At 30.2% G+C, this 10,144-nt stretch overlaps 1 pseudogene; it reads right to left on the bottom strand.

Moving 5' to 3' along the window:
- Positions 1-5,223: 5,223 nt before the first annotated feature.
- LOC115987458 lies at positions 5,224-8,176 on the bottom strand (annotated as a pseudogene).
- Positions 8,177-10,144: the final 1,968 nt, after the last annotated feature.

The raw sequence follows: 10,144 nt of genomic DNA, 5'->3' as shown, positions 1-10,144 counted from the left end.
CATGAAACTCAAGGGAAAATGAGAGAAGAAAATTTGCTTAGAAAGCTTTTGAGATTTTGGTTCTTTAAGAAAGCAGGCTGAGTTTACTTCTTATCATAAAGGAGAAGGATGTAATGGTTGACTCTTAATCACTGGTTCGCTGTTGTTGAATTAGTCGTTTAAGAAAAATAATTTAGTTGTTTAAGCAAAAAATAAATCACTTGGTGATGATGATAGAGAGCATGAGGACATCTTGTAAGGTCAACGATAACACAAAATAGAAATGTAGATAGGTAAATAGGGCTATTAGAAATATAGGTTTTGCACATGTACTCGTCTTTAGAACCTAACTCAGATGAGGAATGAAGAGACAAGCTAGCTAAATGGGTGACATTGATTAAACCAATGTTTTGTGAATGTCAAGATCGCTTATTAAATCCTAGCAATGCAAATATGTCTAGGTTTTATCTGCCTGAAATGTCTGACTCCCATTCCTTGGAAAATCATCTATCCAAATAATGCATTAAGTTTATATAATTCGTAATTGTTTACATTCATTTTATTCCCAGACCTACCAACATCATGAACAAAATTATCTTTTAAGAGTTGTTGCTCGTTGGGATACATGGAAATCTAGAAATTGATGAAAGTTGTTAGGTGCTAACAAGGAGATGAGGTCATGTAAAGGTACAAATCTGAGAACTGGGTCTTTCCGTACTACAGCTGATCCTAACTAGGAGGATTCATTAAGCTTAAGGTATGAACATTATGTTGTCATGCAAACCGTTCTAGGACTTATCGAAGTCAAGGTCAAAATATTGATATTTTAGTTGCTATTTTGCTATACATGCATGCTTGTCATGACTCATGATCACAATATATGATTCATTTAGTTCACGCTGCGAGTTACAAACAGATGTGTAAGATCAATTTAACTTTTAGACAATAGATATAGAGTGAGTGATCTCACTGTTGATACAAAATTAAATATAATCATAGAGTTATCATTATTCTTAATACAAAATCACTGGTCACACTTACATAGATGAATCCGGGGGTCGAGGGGGTTGACAATTGTCCCCTGGGTTGCCAAAACTAAAAAAATTAATACTTTAAGCGCAAAGTTAAATATAATCATAGAGTAGTCATTATTCTCAATACAAAATCACTTGTCTTGCTTACATAATTGGAGCCGGGGGGTCGAGGTTAGCAAGAAGGTTAAAAAAAAAAAAAAAAACATAATTTTTATCTTTAAAAGTGGCGCGTGCACACACATATTATAGATAATAGATACTCAAATAATCTATGTTACTATTTATTTTCCTACATAAAATTTAGAAGCAATGAAATGTGAGGATAATTACACGACATAAATTTGCATAAGTTGAATTTGGTGTCTATTTAACTATTAAAAATCATTTCATTTTCAACTGGAAATTTTGACTTAAAAAAAAAAAAACAGAAAGAAGGCCTTTTTCATGAAAAAAAAAAAAAAACCTTAAAATATGAACAAAATATAATGAGTATGATATTTTTGTGAGTTTTCTATCACTCAGCAAACAGATATGTATGGTTTTTTATAATCATGAACAAGGGCGGCTTAATGTATTTGGGGGCTTAAGGCAAAAACTGAAATTGAGGCCTTTTATATATTTAAATATGATTTTTAAAAATTTAAATTCAACTATCTTATTTTAGATGTAAAATTACTACTAATTAACATGACCATGTAGATTTTTTTTTGAAAGTCTATAGATAAAAATTTTGACAAAACTTTTCACACCTATTAATGTGACAGATTGATAATTTGATAGTGATAAGTAAAAAAGTAATGTTAGTGGTGGACTTAGATAAAAACTAGTAAAAGTTTGTCAACTCAATTTGTGAAAAATGTTGTATATATATATATTTTTTTTAGAAGTGCTATATTCATAATATTTTCATAACAAATCTGAGGAGTTAATTTGTTATTGGTTCTAATTTGAACTCATCACTGAAATTAATTTTTTATCATTAATAATACCATGTAACAACTTGTCTCTTAGAATTTATTTTGAAAGTGTTGTAAAAAATGACGTGGACGTAACATTTTTTTTTCTTTTTTTTTTCATTTGATAAAAAAATATTATTTTATTCATTGGCTAATACTTGGACTTAATTAATATTGTGGGGACCGGCCCAAAATAACAGGCTAGCTGGGCCCTAGGCCCGTCCGAGGAGTCAACGTGGCCCAAGCAATCCTTATTCAGGCTCACTGGGGGCAAAGAGAACATGTCCGAGGAGTAATTTCTCCTCAGATATTGCAAAATTTGGAGCAAAGGTACATCCAAACCACTATAGTCCATCTTCCAAATACGTAAAAAGGAAGGAAACCCGAAATATCTCAGCAAAGGCTGTCACCACCACATTAAATGCATTACAACTACTCTCCTGGCCACATTAATGAGGAGAAGACCCCTCAACAGTGCTACCTTGGCTACCGCAACTCACAAAGAATTGATAGGGGTGTCTGATGGAACAAGTGGTCAAGTAAGGATTTGGATGATCAACAAGTGTAAAGCCCAGATGATTGGAAAGAGCCTATATAATATGTAAAAGTCCCCCAAGAGAGAGGACGAAAAAAAAAGAGGAGAGAATACTGTAGAGAAGTCTTACTGCATTGAGCTGTATCTATTAATCAAGTTTTTAGCCTTATCATTTGGGGAGACCTTTCTACACGGTGGCATTTTCGTTCTTGTTTGTGTATTCCCTTAACCCATGCAATAAACCGTTTAAACTAACTGAAACCGAGTTCTTTAGCCCATACTCTACAAAAAAATTCATTGTGTGGGACTTTTTGAGCCAAGATTTGACCGACAAGGATTGGGCCACTAAATTGTTCCCCTACAAATATTATTATAATATTTTTTTTAAACCCTAATGATTAAAATTTGGGGATTTTTTTTCTACTTGGGGCCTGAAGCAACCGCATCAGTTGCTTTATATATAGAGCCGGCACTAATCATGAATCATATATAAACTTATGTGAAACGCCAATAACGAAAAAGTAAGTTATGAGTCTGGAAAAAAAAATCTAAAAATTGTCTATGTTGGCCTCAGATACGGAGAATAGTATTGCTTTTGCTTTACATTTTTGAGTGACCCAAATTTTGTAGGGATGAATACTATAATGACATGTTCATTCTCATTAAACACTTTTGTCTAAAATTCCACGATAGATATTGTTATTTTCGTAAGTGTTATTTTCTAAGTGAGGGTAAATTTAGAAATGTATAAATTTTCGTGAGTGAATTTAACGGTGTTAAGATGTTAGGGAGGTGAGTATAATTTATTTTGAAAGTAAAGAAGATCAATGTACAGTCCAAAATTAATAAGAAGGTTAGCATTATTTGAGTAAACCTCAAGAGAGGCAAGTGCAATTTTCCCTTTATTTTTCTCTATTTTGTTTTTCTTTACACTGATTCTCTCTCATGTCTCATCTCCTCTTGTTGTCTCACTTTTTTTTTTCTCCCATTTTTCTTCTATAATTGTTAGGTTGGGCAATGAGCACAACAATGGGTCTCTTTTGCTGTTTTGCAGTTCATTGAATTTTTTTTTTTTGGGAATTTTTAGAGATTTTGGAATATTTTGAAGGAGAGTTAGGTCGAATTAACAAATAAATAAAAAGAGGTATTCAATATTCCACTGAGTTTAAACTCATGAGTAACAATGTTGTAAAGCCCACACATAACGGCTAGTTTGACTCATGAGTTTCAACTTAGTGGAATATTGAATTTTCAAGAATAAAAAGTTTTAGAAGCAAGCTGACCTTAATGGACCCATGAGCCATGAGCCATTGACAAAACTTTATTAGCTTGAATGTTTAAATTGTTATTTTTATAGATAATAATTCATAATTGTTTTGGTAAACCAATAAATATTGTATTCAATACTCACTAAATATCAGCATGGAACTAAGAGAAAATCTAATTAAATTCTAAATTAGAATTTAATTTTGTGCTACGTGTCTCATCCAATTTTTAAATTTGTATGTTAAGTGAATTATTAGGTGCAAAAATCAAAAAATCTAAATTCAATTAGATTCTAAATTAAATTTTAATTGAAATTCAATTTTGTGCTGTGTGTCCTATCTAATTTTTTAATTTTTGTGACAAGTGAATTATTGGATGCAAAAACCAAAAAATCTAGATCCAATTAGATTATAAATCATATAAAACAAAACTAATAAATAAACAACACTAAATTTTAATGAAATAAATTAAAGAATACCTAATGTAAAATGAAAAAAAAAAAAAGATTAAGGAAGAAACTAAAACTAACAAATTAAAATGAAATAACAAAAACTTTGTCTAACGACAACATTTCCCTATATGGCTTCTTATCCTATGAGACTATAAATGTAAAATATTGTTACCATGAATGGAGGACTGGGCTAAAACTGTTTTTTTCTTTTTTTGGGTTGAGAAACTGTTAAAACAAAATTAGATACATAAATAAATAAAGTTTTTCTTTTAAAAAAAGTGCAAAGTAAGGACAAAGAGTGTAGGATGAGGTTGTCAAGTAACTAATCAAATAAAACCAATGTTTATATTATTTTAAGGACAAAGTTTAGTTACGAAATTCATTGTAACTTTAGGTTACAACCTTACTCAATATTTTTTTATTGGTAGTGAATGTTTATAAATCCACTATTAGATTACATTTTCTTTTTATATCCTCCATACTTACAAAATTTCTAGAAAATTAAAAAATAATAGCTATGTCATCAATAAATTATTTAAATCGCAAATTTTTGTAATTTAAAATTATGCATAAAATATAATCTTATAGATCATATAGTAAATAATATCTAATTAACATAAAATTTGAAATATGTATTAAAAGCATTAAGAACATGCAATTTAATAGTTAGATTTTCAAAATATGTAGTAATATTTATTTTATTGAGTAAGGTTGTAACCTTAGGCTACAATCAATTTTGTAACTAAACTTTATCCTTATTTTAATGGCATTTTTTTTTCTTTTGATTTAAGTTAAAATGTAATATAATAAAATTTTATGTGATATATATATATATATATATATATATATATATATATATATATGTACCTTCTATTTATTTATGGTGGCTTGACATTGTGTATAAAAATCCGGAATTTGCACCCAAAATGTGTATATATATATATATATATACACATCATGATTCATGACAGGCACGACTTAATAATGTACAGTTCTTAAGATTCATGCCCATTTTGCTATGAGTGCCATACATCCAGCCCTAGAAAAAGTGAGACATTTGACCCAAATTGGATCCTCAAATTACTTTGAAGTCTTGGGTTCATGAAATCTGCTGCTAATAGATCAACAAGTGCCATATATATGAGAATCCCAGCAGCAAGAGCTTTGAAAGTGCCTTCAACAATTAGAGCAGTTGGGCTATTATCGTTGTAAGTGCTTGATATTCCAATACCGACTACAATCCCTAGCGGGGTTGTGAGTGAGAAAAAAAATGACATTATTGCCGCGGACTTAGATTTAAATTGAACCTACATAGCCAAAAAAGAAGAAGTTAACTTTGAGATAATCTACTATAAATGACAAATTAACATATGGAAGAAAGTGTTTGGGTAATTTATCAATAATTTAATTGATTTGTGCTAAGCCAATCAACTTGAAATTTAGAATTATTGTAGTGTTAATCTTTTTTCTTTTTCTTTTTTTTGCTGAATATTATAGTGTTAATCAACATCTTGTTTAATTAGTTTAAAAGTTATATTATTTTATCTATTAATAACAACTATTATAGAAATGAGGATGTGATCATTATGAAGACATGTTAACTATACAGTCTATACCTAATTTAAAATAAAATATAATAAAAAATCAGAACGGTACACTAGATATCATTTTCAAAACCCATAGGGTCTGTTTGGATAAACTGTTTGAAAATGAGCGTTTTTAAAAATAACGTTTTTAAAATGTGCGTTTGGAAAACACAATTTTAAAAATTATATTAAAACGTTTGGTAAAATTCGTGTATAGTATTAGTCTAAAATTTTTGTTTTGGTGCAAATTACCAAAAAGGACTGGAAAAGACTTAATTTTGGTGATATTATTCTAGCATATCTGAAATTGCTCATGAAAATAGTAATAATAATAATAATAATATTCACTACCCCTCTAGCTTTTTCTTTAAATAAAAAAAGTATTATTATCAAAAGCAACAATTAAATTAAAATAACCCCAGTTACTTTCTCTTTCCCCAAAGCTAATATCAACCACAAGTAATGAAAGTGAAAAAGAGATAGCAGAGAGATTAACCAAAGATTTCCTTCACACGGACAACTTGTTATTGCAAACATGGAAAAAAGAGCAAGTGGACATGTTGTCCCTGCGAGTGCTGCTCTCTTATTTCCATTTTCAATACTGCAAAGATTGAGCTCTTTTTTGTTGTATCAACATTCTCCACTGCCGTTCCAACATCTGCCTGAGACCTTGAGCACAGTGTAGGCACTGGAAAGTCAGGGAGTTGAGGTTATTTGCTGGCCGGTGATTTTGTCATTTAGCAAATGCGTGAGGGTATATCAGGTATTTAAGCCTTAAAAAGTATTACGAGATCTGCGTTTTAAGTGCTGTTTTCAAAAAGTTATCTAAAATTCCAGTTTCAAAATGTGATATTTTGCGTTGGAAAGAATGCAATTTCTAGTAAAATTACAGTGCCAAACGCACAAGTATTGGCGTTTTTAATAAAAACACACGTTAAGGATTTTAAAACAGCCTATCCAAACGAGCTCTATAAGAGGCTATATATGTCTGAACAATTTTGTGTCATACCAGAGCGATGCAGCCACCAAGCCCTACACCCTCAAAAAATTTATGGAAAGACAAGGCTACTAGGAGAGGCCTAATTGTAGCAACGCTTTGAGAAGCACCCATATCCACTCCAATAATTACTGAATCAAAAACAATTCCTAATTCCAGTACCTTAAAACAAAAAAAAAAAAAAAAAAAAAAAACAAAAACAAAAAACAAAAAACAAAAAACGATCAAAGTAAGAAATCATATGAAATACTTTGGATTGTGTTTGGATTTGAGGATTTAAAGTAAAGGATATGAAAGAACAATTATTAACATAAATTGTTTGATATAAATTTAACAACGCATTATGATATGTGTTTTAGGCATTTTGTTAAAAGAAAATCACTTATGATATTATGAGTTTGAAATCCATTTTATAATTAGTTAATTTAAATTGACATATTAATAAAGATGAAATCTATTCATAAATTTCGTCAATAGAAAAAATTCTATAAATTCATACTTTTTTTAATGCTAAGATTAAATTCCAATTTTTTTTCTTTGAATTCCTCTTTCCAAATGAACCATTAATGGGAAAGATTAGAGCAAAAAATGAACTTAGAAAGTAGCCAATTAGTTGTGCTATAACACGATGACGAGTTAATTCTTTTGAATTGATTCCTTCAGAAGGGATGGTTGAGCCATGAGCATGACCATGTGTCGCATGTGTATGAACATGTATGTGACCCTCGTGCTCATTGTCTTTTTCCTCATCTGTAACAGCCCGCATGCATGTGCTTTAATAACAACTTAAAAAACATCATTAAAAAATTAAACAGAGAGATTAAAAAAGTAATTAATGAAAAAAAGTCACTTATATAGGCATAATAGTGATATTGTATATAGTAGTTTAAACAAGCTCTTCACCTGACTATTAAAGTGCATCTTGTTAAAATAGCTAGTGGCATAAGCATCCCCCATTAATGTTCCAATAGATGACAACATTGCAAAGAAACCTGTGAAGGGAAAAATGCCCCATGGATTTTGATTAAGGCATGGTGAAGTCAAGTCTGCAAATGCATCCGGTAGTACATGAATGAACCCGGTTGCTAGAATCACACCGGCCTCAAAGGCCTTGATGATGAAAAAGAAATCATTTTCTGGCCTTAAGAGCCTTAAACCTCCTACCTAGCAATGGGATACTTGCCCCTACAGCACTAGCAACAAGAATGGAAGCAACTGAACCCAATTTATATTTAAGTGCTGCGCTTTTGTTATTCCCTGTGTTCCCAGAATCATCACACATACAATCTCCATAGATAGTAGGGAGGAAAAGAACGAGAAGAAATAGTATATTCAAGATGTAATTCAAAGAACAAACTTGAAGATTAATCATGGTGAGACTCAAGAGAGTAGGAAAGAAGAAAATCTGATTGGAAAGCTTTTGGGATTATGGTTCTTTGAGAAAGGCGTGAGTTTACTTCTTATTAGAAAGGAAAAAGGATGTTCTGGTTGTTGTAATCACTGGTTCTCTATTGTTGTTTATAGAAAAAATTAAAACACTTGGTGACTGTCTGAGATCATGAGGAAATCTTGTATGGTCAACTATAAGTCTATAACACAGATAGAAATGTAGATAGGAAAATAGGACTATATGAGAGTTTCAGGTTTTGCACATATACTTGTCCCAGATGAGGAATGAAGACATAAGCTGAATTAATGGGTGACGATTTCAAATTGATTAATCCATTTTTTTGCGAAATGTAAAGATGGAATGATCAAAATTATCTTTTAAGAGTTGTTGGGGACTTGGGATACATGGAAATCTAGAAATTGATGAATTGCTAACTGCTAACTGCTAACTGCTAACTGCTAACATGGAGATGACAATTCTGAGACCTAGGTCTTTTCAGTACAGCTGATCCTAGGAGGATTCATTAAGCTTAAGATGTGCAGATTATGTTGTCATGCAAACCCTCTAATCAAAATAGTTTATCTTAGGATTACACCATTTTAGGGCCTAATGATGTCAAGTTCAAAATATTGATATTTTACTTGCAATTTGCCAATACATATATGCTTATCATGATGACAATATATGATACATCTATATTACACTACGCATCACAGATGTATATATAAAAGACAATTTAACTTTCAAACGATAAATATTAAATGAGTAATCTCACTAGCTACTGTCATTAAATTAAATATAATCATAAAATTTTCGTTATTCTCAATATGAAAACACTGGTCTTGCTTACATAGATGGAGCCGTGGGGTCGAGTGGGGCTAACAATTGACCCCAAGCCACCAAAACTAAAAAATTAATACTTAAAAATTTTAATTTTTGATAAAATCTATGGGTCAAAATAGTATTTTATTACCATTTAAAAAAAAAAAAAAAAGCTTAAACAAAATATAACCAATATTATATCATTTTGTGAGTTTTCTTATATATATTAATATATTGCTCAGCATGCACATGTATGGTTTTTTTTATTTTTTATAATTATGATTACGCAACTACTTGTTTAAAACTCCTCAATGTACTTTTCATCTATGAAATCAGCCTCTAGAATGAAATTCTGATTACGCCCCTACTTGCTTAAAGCCCCCTCAATGTAGGTTTCATTTATGCATGTGGCTTGTAAGCACGAAGAATATGTTGGACAGCCTTGAAGGCTTGAACTTAATATGACGTTAAGTGAAACCCCAATAACGAAAACGTAAGTTATGCCCATCACATAACAGAAAGAAAAGAAAAAAGTAAGTTATGGATCTAAAAAAAAAAAATCTAAGATATATTGTCTATTTTGGTCTTAGATATAGAGACTAGTGCTTTTGCATTACATTTTTCAGTAAACATTTTTGTTTAAAATGCCATGATGGATATTTTTTATTTTCGTAAGTGGAAAAAAAGTGGCTATTTTCCTTCATAGAAGAAGTTACGAACTCTATGGCTAAAGTTTTAATATATATATATATATATATATATATGACAAAATTTAGTTACAAAATTGGTTGGTAGTCTTATATTATAATCTTACGCAATATCTTTTTATTAGAAGTGAATTTTAACGAATTCACCATTGGATAAAATCTTCTTCTTATATTTTTTATATTTGCAAAATTTATAGAAAATTAAATATCAACAACTATGTCATCAATAAATTGATTAAATTGCAAGTTTTTGTATTTTAAAATTATGTATAAAATATAAGCTTATAGATCATATAGTAAATAATATCCAATTGACACAAAATTTGACATGTATATTAAGAGCGTAAACAAACATGCAATTCAACAATTAGATTTTCAAAATATATAGTAACATTTATTTTATTGAGTAAGGTTGCAGTGT

Source organism: Quercus lobata, chromosome 4 (assembly GCF_001633185.2).
Source record: "Quercus lobata isolate SW786 chromosome 4, ValleyOak3.0 Primary Assembly, whole genome shotgun sequence".
Lineage (NCBI taxonomy): Eukaryota > Viridiplantae > Streptophyta > Magnoliopsida > Fagales > Fagaceae > Quercus > Quercus lobata.
The sequence above is the reverse complement of the archived record's forward strand: the minus strand, read 5'-3'. Positions and strand labels throughout refer to the sequence as shown.